Source organism: Athene cunicularia (genome assembly GCF_003259725.1).
Source record: "Athene cunicularia isolate RWA chromosome 2 unlocalized genomic scaffold, athCun1 chr2_part1, whole genome shotgun sequence".
Taxonomy (NCBI): domain Eukaryota; kingdom Metazoa; phylum Chordata; class Aves; order Strigiformes; family Strigidae; genus Athene; species Athene cunicularia.
Window position 1 is genome coordinate 20875445 of NW_020799095.1, and position 12178 is coordinate 20887622.

Genomic DNA, 12178 nt, shown 5'->3' on the forward strand with positions numbered 1-12178 from the left:
CGGCCCGGGCCTCCTCCGCGGCCGCTCGCGGCTGGTATTAGGCAGCATAACGCGTGCTTGTTTGCCAGTTTAATTGCTCGGGTTTAATTGCCTGGGAAGCTGTCCCAGATGCAAAGGACGCTGAAGCCACACTATGCAGATAAAATGAACTTGACTAAACCTTAGCGGTGCTGATGTGCTTGTTCGTGTGCTGAGAGTTGAACAAATGGTGTTTTAAAAAATATGTCTTCAGCAAACAAAATTTTTGAAAACATACTGTGGAAAGAACCAGCTGTATGACTGACGAGGTCAGTGCCTTGCAGTCAAATTCCTGCCACATTCCTGGCCGAACACCTTTGCAGAGGACATCAACTATTCGCTAGCCTCTGTCTCTCTCCGGTCCCCTTCCTCTTCACTCGTCTCAGTTCACAAGATCTTACCAGCATCCTGGAAAAAAATGACGGGCTGTACACCACTTCTTACTTTATTTTCTTCTCCAACCCCTTTCAACTTTCTATATGAGGGCTAAAACTGGAAATGAATGCATTTTCTTCACTCCAAACCCATCCATCTGTCCAAGCACTCAGTTTCTTCCAGCCTAAAGCTTCCCAGTCCCTTTCACTACACTTTTCACCCCTAGCCTCTCCCTGCTCACTGGTTTCTTCTTCTGTCAACACAAGTGTGCTGTGATCACTCCATACCCAACATAAATGGCTGCTCTGCTTTCATTCTTCTCATCAGCTGCATTATCTTTGTGTTGAAAGCTTACAGACATTGTTTAAGGGTTGTTGTCTTCCAATTTTTAATTTAATTGGTTCCAGTCTGTCTTTTACTTCCTCATTGACACTGAACAAAGTCTCTAGCAACTTCTTATTCTTTACTGGACCTCAAGATCTCAACCGTTTCTTGACTATTTGTGCTACTTACTGTCAGAGACACCAATACTTACGCTGTATCATGGGTCAGCTGCAAATATACTGGGGGCTACATGAAGGAGGAAGTAGGCTTTAGCCTTTCATGATGGACTTCATCTCCCCTTTCCCTTCTGGGGCCATAGGAATGTGCATAGCACCAGTGAGGGACTGTGGATACTCTTCAACTCCCTAACTGGAAAAAAGAGGGTAAGGAAAGCTCAGGCTGCTAAACTGAAGCCACATCTGTGCATTTACAATCCACTGTCAGCTATTGGAAACCCACTCCTATGGGTCAGCCACCTATTTAACAACAAATACAAGATTTCAGACATTTGGCACACAGAGAATCACAGAATGGATGGAAAACTTCCCTGTGTGTCACTGGGGTCTGTTAGACTCAGTTACCTAAAAATTTCCGTATCACATTATCTTCAGCTTTTGCAAATCTGGCCTCTTCTGATGTTCTTACTGTCTCTGCTTAATCCACTGTCTCAGTATTTTCTTTCCAATTTGGTAATTTGAGTACAGTAGAGATCTTGCCTCATATTCAGTGTAAAACAAGCAAAAACTATACAACCATGATTCAGCAACTTTAGAGCCTTCTTTAGCGCATAATACTTTTGTTGGGCTATTATTATTATTATTATTATTATTATTATTATTATTACTTAAAGTAATTGTCAGGTTTAACAACGTTTGGTCTTGCAAAAGATGACTGTGGCTGATGTCATGTGGACAATTAAAAGAATTTAATCCCTATTCAGATCACTTTAATGTGTATTGTACAGCTCTAACTAGTCTATTCTAATTTTTTCTCTAGACTGCTGTTCAGGTGGCTCACTAGATGTAAACTAAAGAGCACGTCTTCCCTTAATAAACTGTCTCGAACCATTAGCGATCACTCTTCTCCTTATTGCTCAAATCCAGCATTTTTGCCCTCGTAGTCATGAATTGTGATGCTATCCAATGATGAGATTTTTAAGAAAAATATGTTTGTGCATCTAGTGAGCTGTGCCTGTCTCTATCACTGGCATATGTGAGGTGTCATATTAATGAACACATTCTTCTGTATCCAGTATGCTTTGTGGTTATCATCCTCTGAAGCTTCCAGACCTCTCAACTTGTCAGCAGTCACATCTGCTATCCTGATTCCAAAATGAGCGATATTCTTTTGCTCCATGCATCCGTTCTGCCCCATTTCTGCTTCTCCTGCCCTACACAGTCCCCTCCTCAGCTCAGTCACCTCACTCATTTCACAAGGTGGGAGCTGTTTGGAAGAGGGGACTTTTACTAAACAGACAGAAATTCCTGAGTGGGCTGGAGTTTCACAGGATCACCACGAGACTGACAAAATTCTTGTCATTTGGGAGGAATTTATAAGAATTATAAACACTGCTTGTTATCTTAGGGTCATCTCTGACTCATTTCTAGCCTTTATCCTACCCTTTCCATCCATAGCCAAATTTTTACTTCCCTCAGATTAATTCTGTGTGCTGACTTGATCTAGCTGTTTCCAGTGCAAATAACACAGAAGAAATTTGGTTTGCTTATCTGTGATTTCTTTTCTGCCTCCCTGGAGATGAGGAAAGAGGCTTGTAATTTAAAACTGTGATTTATGCAGCTCAAATTTCGGAGATATACAGAACTACTGCTGATTTAGGTATTATTTTCCATGCACCATTGCTCTGCTAAGAAAAAATACCTGTGGTAACTCAGATGACGCTGTTCACACTCATTTCAGGGAACTAATCTTCTACGGAAGTTGAATTAGAGTCAGTAAATAGCCTATATACTGATTCTTTAGTGACTGGGAAGGTCACACTAACATTTTACTGTGAGGAACCAGGAATATTGATGGAAATTCTGCCCCACTTTTCAAAACTAAAACAGAATATCTAGAAAAAAGAAACTCACTAACAGGACTAATAGTAGTCTGCTTGATGTATATGATGATTTTTCCTACGGAAGCCTCATTTGCAGGTACTAGTTGAACTGTATAGTTTTAATCAGAGTTAGATTGACATGAAACATTTTTTTTCTCTGCTATTTGTATTTTTGTTAATATATGACAGAACCAGTACATTCTTTTTGTCTTATCCCGCCCCCACACCTGGCTCCCCACTCCCACTACCCTTGCAGGTGCTTTTGATATGCCAGTGTTTAAAATTACACCCAGTTTTTTATTGAGTATTTAAGTTGGGAAGCATTTCTGGAATTTGAAGAGCCATATAAAGGAGGAAAAATATGAAACAATTAATATTTGGGCAAGTAGACTATGATTATCACATAATGATCAGTGCAGAAGGGTCTTATTTAATAATGATACTTTAATTATTTTAAATTTGCTGAACTGCACTAATCCAATTAAATGTATGGTCTTAAGTGTTCCAACAGGGGCCAGAAAAAAATCCTGGGTAGATGAAAACCAGCGACAGTGTTCAAGATTTTTTCACTTTGAGAAAATTTGAGAAATTAATATGCATCATCTGTGAGGAAGGTTCATGATTCTGCTCAGATCATATGACATGTAAAATGAAAAGCATGTTTCACCTGTAAGCACAGGAATAAAGGAACAATATAATTACAGAGGAAGTATAAAAATCAGTACATTGCTTACTATCCACAGGTTTTCTCTTGTATACAGAAATGAGCCGAAGAGAACAAGTTTATACAGAAACTGCTCAGTTCAAGAGAACTCTCTTTCTTTTAATCTAAAACAAAACAGTTCTGAAGAACTATACAGATATAGCAAGCAAATTAAATTAACCTTGCCCGCCTGAAGCATTCAGCAACCCTATTCCCCCACAAGCATTAAAAGCAAATTTTACTATATAGCTAAAATAGTCTCGCATTATCATCCCCAATCAGCTTCATGTTTTTGTCCTGAAAAGAGCTGCCCATTATTTTAATCCAGTGTAATCCACTCCCAATCAAGTACTGAGAGCCATAAAGTAATCAGTGGTAATAAGTTATCCCTTCCCAAGGGCAAGTCAGGAGGACCTGGTAGAGCCTTGTAACCAAGACACCAGCAGTTAGAAAGATGTATGACCGACTGCCACTCCTTCCTTCTCCTTTCCTTCCTTATTGAAGGGGAGGTTTATGTTTGTTCCATGAATATACAAAGACTTAAGTCTGCAACTACAAACCCATTTAAAGAAAAATACTGTTTCTGCCTACATTGTATGAGTTTCTGCCAGTCAAACTATTGGGATCAGCAAATACCTTCTGTTCTCAGGATCTTTAACTGCCACCAAGGCTCACTGGCACACAACAAATCAAATCCATACTATTTTCTTAGTTTCCAAAATAAGGTGGCTGCATGCAAACTGCAAATGGCTACTGGCCTGTGCTAACCCCTGAACTGTCCCTGGGAATGATGTAGGAACATGCCAAAACTATGAAAAGGACAATTCTAACCACTTAAAACTACTGATGATTGTGTTTTAATGTCCAGGAAGTTCCATGGCACTTGTTAAATTTACTAGTACAGATATAACCTCAGAGTCTATTTCCAATGCTTTTGGCCATAAATGTTACAAATAGCCTACAATTATTAGTATGCAGAAGCAGAGAAGGTTTGGTCATAACAGTAAATCACCATGACAATGAGCAAATGTGGGCAGCAGATGATCCAGCTGTACCAACATATGATCTTGCTGCACCGAGAACTTCTGTGCTGCTATCCGAGAACAAATATATAAAACCCTGATCATTTTACTTCTGCTTTAAAAACACTACTGAACTATATTTATTAACAGGGCTTTGTTGCTAAATTGGCTTATAATATTAACAAAACCTGTGGTTTGAGAGGGCCTGAAACAAGCTTACAATTATGATGGCTAACTCAGTAGGCTGCAAATTCTCTTTCTGTTCTCATTAAGAGGAAAGGGTATACACAAAGTAAAACTAATGAGTAAAAAAAATGATCTAAATTAGAAGTGACAATACAGTTGCCATGCTAGAGTTTAATTTCTGTACCAACAAAACTGAGCTAATTTTAATAAATATAGCTAGTTGTCATGATTTTTTATTTAGCCTTATAAAACCTTTCTGTGGTTAAGACAAGCTACAAGTATTATATTAATGGCAACCACATTTTTTGTCTTTTTAGTAGGACTTCTTATCAAATCTATCAGGTATTCATAGAGAAAATATGAAAAAATAGTAAATAGATGCACAGATGTCTGAATGCCAAAGGCCAAGGTTAAAACCAATACAAAATCAGTATAATTACACAGAAAGATTTCCATGAACATAATGTGTAATTAATAATAAACAAGAACAAACAAGAAAGCCCAATAGCCTGCCTGAGAACAAAAATGTGCTATGTGTTAGTTCCATTCAAACTATTTTCATCTACATGATACAAGATAGAGTCATCCGTTGAGTTCATAGTTCTTGAAAGCATAGTGAGCTGTACCTGTGTCACACCTGATGGCTAAATGCCCTACCCATTGTTTACAACCTTCTGTCACAACAGTTTCTCAATAAGCAGTTGTAATTTTTGTAGATTTTTAAATTTAGACCTGTAACATCTTTTCCAATCCAGAGTGACTACAACTTTCCATCATTCCAACAATAAATTTTCTTGGATTTCAGCTGTGACTGAGACACCCAAGAAAGTGACAAGAGGAAAGACCACAGTGTTAGGGCAGGAAAGCAGAGAAACAACTGCCTCTGAAGAATTAAAGTCAGCATGAATCCAAAAAGCTACCACATTCCATAGAACAAACAATAACGCTGGAGAAAGGGTAACAGGAGCAGGTATCTTTGCTATAGGAAACACCTGAACACTTCTATTGTACAGATAGTAGTCATGGCATGTTATTTCTTCTCAGCATTACTAGAGAACATGCATGTACTGAAACTGCCCAGAAACCGTTTGATATATTGTTTGCTTTATCCTTTCGTTTCTTCCACATTTATCCGGTTAAGTGTCCCAAACAGACTGTGTTTACATGTATCCCTAAGCAAGCCAAAACTGTTGCTAGCTACATATCATCTTTATAGTCCCATTATCTCCGGGTCTCTGAATTCAGTCTGGCCCACGGAGTAACTTGTAGAATTTAACACTTGCTGGTAATGAGTTTTCTGAAAACCTTCTAATCAATGTGCCCTGCATGCAAGATAAATAAATGTTTAGCTCCTCAATTACAACAATCTATCTGTTAATTTTCACAACTAGCTATGTAGCATCAGCTTCAATGTAGAGCCCCAGGTGCTGTCTGAAAAGTAAGGTTTTAACAATCTCAGCTATGCAGGTGTCTCTTAAATGTATATTATAGATGCATAAAAACCCAGACCTATGTCTAGAGCATTCTTTTGCTGTTCAGAATGTTCTTAACATATTTTCCTCTTTACTAATATCATTGAAGATACTGAATTACAATACTATCTGTCCAGTGGAAAAACAAAACAAAACAAAACAAAACAAACACCCAACTGTTCTGCTTGTTCTAAAGAAAGTTACCCTAGTTATAATTTATATTCTATACTATATGTAACTTTGTAGTGTCCCTGACAAATGAAATATTGAAGTGGAAAAAAAAGCTATCATGGGCATTCTTTGTAATAAAAGAACTTTTAGAAGTAAGTGCTTGTTTTTAGTGTGTCTTTAATTGTCTAGAAAACAGTAGATAAAAGCTGCTTCAAAAACAGCAGAGTGCCAGTTTTTATGACCATCATTGCTCTTAGCAATTTCAGTTATTTCAGCACAATACTGTTCAGAACTGTTTCTTCAGTGTTTCCCATAAATATTCTTACTGCGTCCCTATAGCTACAATAGATTGTATCACCAAGATACCACAAAGCTTTAGAAGTTTATAATTTCACCTAAATAGTCAATGGAGCTCCTATCTAGTCTATCTGCCAAAGGTTAAAATTCGTTCATTTCAGAGGTATAAAATATTGCTTGTTTATTTCTGAGTGTGTTTATCTGGAGTTCACAGTTCTTTAGTAAGGAAGACTTACTAAAAGAACTATCCTAGAAGCAGCAAGTCTCCAGCAAGCATGGTTTTTTTCATCCAGTATTTCTCTTATAAGAATTCCCTGACTCTACACTTAGCAAGTTTAGATCTGGGCTCTTTAAGGTTATAAAATTAAGGGTGAGGTTTCTCTACTAATGAGAAGCATGATAGATGATCCTTCAAAAGTAGCTGATAATCCTTTCAAGGAGCACATGACAATATTTCAAACTAGAGTTGGATTTGAATAGAAACCAAATAAACACAGAAATTGTAACTGTTACATTTACTTTTTTCTGTTTCTAGTAAATATTCCTACTATCCCTATTAAAAATATAAATAGTTATAATGATATGTGGTGAATTGAGTCTCTATTTCATCCAGTTCCCTAATTCCATCAGATCAGAAATTCTGGAAAATGGTTTTGTGCATTTTAAGTAATAAGAGAACAGCACATTGTTCTTGGTGTAATGATGCATTCATTATCTGCTAAATGTAATTAAGCATTTCTATACAATCTTGAGATGTTTAATAACAAAAAAATCTTGTGGCATTTTATCAGAGTCACAGACCTTTTAATGTCCTACTCTGTAAAAGTTGGATTCATACAGTACATCTGTAAAAGTTGGATTCATACAGTACATCCCTAGAAGTGCAACCAGAATTGAACAGAAAGATAAAACTGATGAAATGGGAAGAGAATAGACACAGCAGACAATGAAATCTGGAAATGGCAATAAGCCAATAGTTAAAAGATGTGATTATCTAAGAGAAAACTGGCAATGGCTAAGGATAAACTTGTGATCAAAAAGAAGACATTTAAAAAAAATGAAAAAAAAATAGACAAAAGAGAAAATCAGAATTCCACTAGTAGCTCATAGAACTATGGAAGCTATTATCTCCTAATAGTTCATTTAGGAAAGTCACTGTAGGATCTAGTGATCAATACGTTGTTACACTGAAAAGACCTTTCTCAGAGTTTTTCATGGCAGTGGTTACAGTGGCAGAGAGCCATACAAGGAATTCTATGAATTTAATGGTGTATGTCTGAGCTGCAGTGTCTGGGTCACCGCTAACATCGAGGCTCTACTTAGTTTCCTAGGTAGATGTTGCCTTTTACGTCTATGTTCTAGAATCAACCAGTCCAAAAAGCTAACAAATAAAGTGAAAGATAGGGAAATGATCTTGAGCTGGTTCCCACAGAGTCTTCTAGTGGCCTTTCAGCTCTGCAGAGCATCTTGTGATTTTACAATAATTCTTCCTCGGTGAAGCCCTCAGGGAAGGGCATACCCAGGGAAGCAACCACCTCCCCCACCACACAGTCCTTCTGCAGTAAACTGAAGAAAGAAAGCCTTTCTAAAAGGAGACCTGAAAACAAATTTACTTTGGGATATTAGTTTTCCTGTAGGAATCTCTCCCCAGCCACAATTGTTTCAGCACTCCATGTTCCACAATGTTATGGCTAGATAATGTTTGTTCAAGATGTATTGCTACCCTTGTACAAAATATTTAGGTCATTCCCATAACATTCTCAATATGTAGCAAATATGTATTTCATGGTCTCTATTGTTTAAGGCCAAAGTTTGAACTGAAGTCATGACAACATTTATAATGGACACAATGAGGCCATTATCTTGATCAGGGCAGAACCTGGTAGTTACCTTGTGTGTGTTTTCCCCTTGTTTTCCTTTTCTTTGTAGCTACACAGATGGAAGAAACACAGCTCAGTGGGCTTTTTGTCCTTCATCTCATTTTTTTTTTTATTGTAGGCAGAGCAGAATAAAGAAAAACTGCCAGTTTAGGGTTTTGAGCCTAGAAGGTTACATTTGCTGATGGTTGGAAATATGGTTACTTTAAAATCATGGTTGTGGGTCACCTGAACTGCTTTTATTGGATGAAAGTTACATTAAGTAGAAGAATTTCAGGTATGTTTGTGCCATTCCATTCCTGCTATCCTTATTGAACCTCTGACTTTGCTGAGTTTGTTCCTCTGGTATCCACATACAGTCTACTCATAAGCAGCCAAATAGTTGCTAGCATAATGTAATTTCACGCAGACATGATTAATGACATTAAACTTGGTGATGATGCTGTAGGTAGCTTAGGCTTGTAGTAGCTAGAACAACCTACTGCGATCCTCTCCAAGTTTATTATGACTGCAATCCATAAGCAGTGAAAGTTGCATGATATATATATATATATATACACATCTGTATCAAATTATCCTATGAAGATTTATATATGCCTAACATACATTCAGAAAAACAGTAATTTCTAACATCAAGCTATATGCAGACTTAAAGCAGAATTTTCTACAAATGAAGACACAATTCTGGTTTAAGCCACAATGTGTCACGGGGGAAGGGAAGGAAAGAACATATCCTTTTTGCTGTTGAATTACTAATGCTATCACTAGACATTTAGTAGTGTTTCTTGATATTCATATGGTGTAAGAACAGACGATATTGGTAATATTTGATATATTGTGCTCATTCAATTGAATTTCTTTCACACCGTTAATATATTTGTGTGTATCCAAGGAGGAAAGTTACTAGGTATTTTCAGAAACACTTGATAAAAATTATATAACTTACAGAATAAGCTTTGAACAGTACTCCATGCTCTAACTCACCTGTGTCTTCTTTATGAAATGAAATAAAATATTTTTGAGTAGCTGGGTATCACCTATAAAAAGCAGAGAAATCACAGTGTTTAGTCTGGTAGTAAGCCTTCAATCTATTTAGCTTAACAAGTGTACAGAGGCACATGGAAACAAAGCAGTCCTTCCCAAGCCTGTTGTTCAAGAAAACAATCAGGACAGCAAGCTGGTGATACTATTTCTGTCTTCTTTTGTAACTGAAGCTATTGCAATGGTGATAGTGGAAGAAAAAACATATTAATTTCTATAAAACTATATCTTCCATGTAAGTTATCTAATATCCAGCCTATCTTGCTCCCCAAAATCACTCCAATATAAAAGTGGCTCTCCTTAGCAACTCTGAGAAGCATGCTGCTTTGCAAAGGCTTCTATTGAAATTAATGGTTCATCCAGACTTCAGGTGCTGTTAGACCCTGAGCCTGGGTGCAGGTACTAGCTGCATCCTATGGCAGGATGAGTGAGCTGCAATTGAATATAATTTTTTCTCTTCCTCTTCCCTTATTTCCTACACTTCAGTTTACACTGGAAGAGGCAACACCAATAAGAAGAAAACTCAGTGTGTGCTGTTCATCAGGTTAGCTGAACTGCAGGATCAGTTAGAAATTACTCCAGCTTGGTAGTCTAAATGAAATCCAGTAAGATATATTACTGAATGTAAGGTTAATAGAAGCTAACCAACAGTGAGTACTTTTGCAATTTCATCATACTTTTCTAAGGAGTGATAGGATTTAGAAAAAAAAAAACCTGGTGCTCTTTGGTTTGATAAGCAGCCACCTGTACTGCCAGATGTACAGATCCTCAGGCTTTTGTACCTTTCAAGTCAATATTCTGCAATCCAGTCACTCCGACCAGCAATCAGGTAACAGTCTCAAACATTCAGCATGGCTCACTCAGGAATTTCAGCTGGGATTTGGACCCTACAGGACTTTCCTTAGGGGAACTTGTCATGGCATGTTTGCACTGACAGAGGGCTTTAGAAACAGAGTAATTTATATTGCTTTTTGCAAGGTAAAAAGCCTTTAGGAAAAGTAATAAATAAATAAATCGTCTTTGTGAGCAAATCCCACCACTGGAAAAAAAATAAAAATAAAAATTAAAAAAAAAATCCCATTGTCATTTTGAACAGATATCAACAACTCTTTTTTGATAGCTTCTCCTTTCTTTTCATACTTCCTCCTATTTGAAGGATTCTTGAGATTTCTGGTTTCTGCTGACCCAAGGATTACTGATTTATATATGTTGTATTCCTTCCAAGCACTCTTATCCCAATATATGCAAAGTGCAAGCACTTTTCTCTATGGCTTTGAAGAGGTATGGGAAGATTGTACCACTATCATTATTTTACGTTTCTTTCTCACTTTTTTAAACTCTTTTATTGCTTTATCTAGCTCTTAGCTCTTGAACAGGAAGACAACAACACAAAGCTAAATACATTAGTCACTGAAAATAACTCCATCACCCTTCATCAGAATGTGTTTTGTTTTTTCTGCAGCTGTACACTGCACAAAGACACATTCATCAAACTACACACAACTTTGGTTATTTTGAAGGCATGGGCAAAACAAGCAACAAGAGCAAACCAAGCGAAAAATACAGGAGTGGAAAAATCCTCTTTAATTGCTTTCTTATTGAAATTAAACTGTATTTTTCAAGAATTAATGCTTAAGGTGTCTGAATTAACTACATGGAAAGTGATATTAGATATCATTAAAATAAATACGTTTATTACTAGTTCTTATGGCAATGCTTACATACAATTCTGGCTACTGTGACTTGTGTTAGTACACAAACACAGAAGCTGAAATTAGAAGATATCAATAATATTGACTTGTAAATACAATGGAAAATTGAAGGTGTAGTATGTAAATGAAGACCTATTCTTATAATATAGACTTTTGTTTCTTTCCCCTAGGGGAAAAAAATAAGTGGGAAAGAATCAGAAAAATGATTGATTGATTTAGGTTGAAGTGATAAAACAGTAATTCAGACTCGCTAGAAAAATGAACACTTCCTTATCTCCAAGTTTTTTTTCCATATGAAAATTCCTTTGTTTAGGCATGGATTAAGGTTTCCAACGAGACTTTAAAAATGCTGTGATCTTTTTTTTTTTTTTCTTTCCAATGTCAGTTGAAACAGTCAGCATTAGTGCTCAGTGGATTTGCTGAAATGAGTGAATCTCATACACATAATAAATAAACTGCTTGGATCCAGCTCTACTCAAAATGGACTCAGATTTGATTTTTGCTCCAGGTCCATACAGTACCATGCACAATGAATCCAACACAATTCAGGCTCAGATTTTGAATGGACTCTCAGGCACAATTTCCATGTGTTACCTATTCCATTTAAAGCTATCAAGCTGAAATAAATAGGCATCAGTTTATATAATTATTATTATATTTATATGCCTTATAATAGATTTGAATATCCTGAAGAGTTGAGTCTTGAAAAGTCAGAATTAAACTGAATGCCCTGCCTTAAATCTAATAAATACAGAATACCTTACATTCTGTAACATACCATATTACAAATACAAATAACACCATTAACACACAATACAGGTAATGAAAACAAAACTCAGTAGCAATCTATTGATGCCCAGTTGCCAAATTATTCCTGAAGAGCTATTGTAACTGGGTGGAAAACAATGCAAAGCAAGAGAA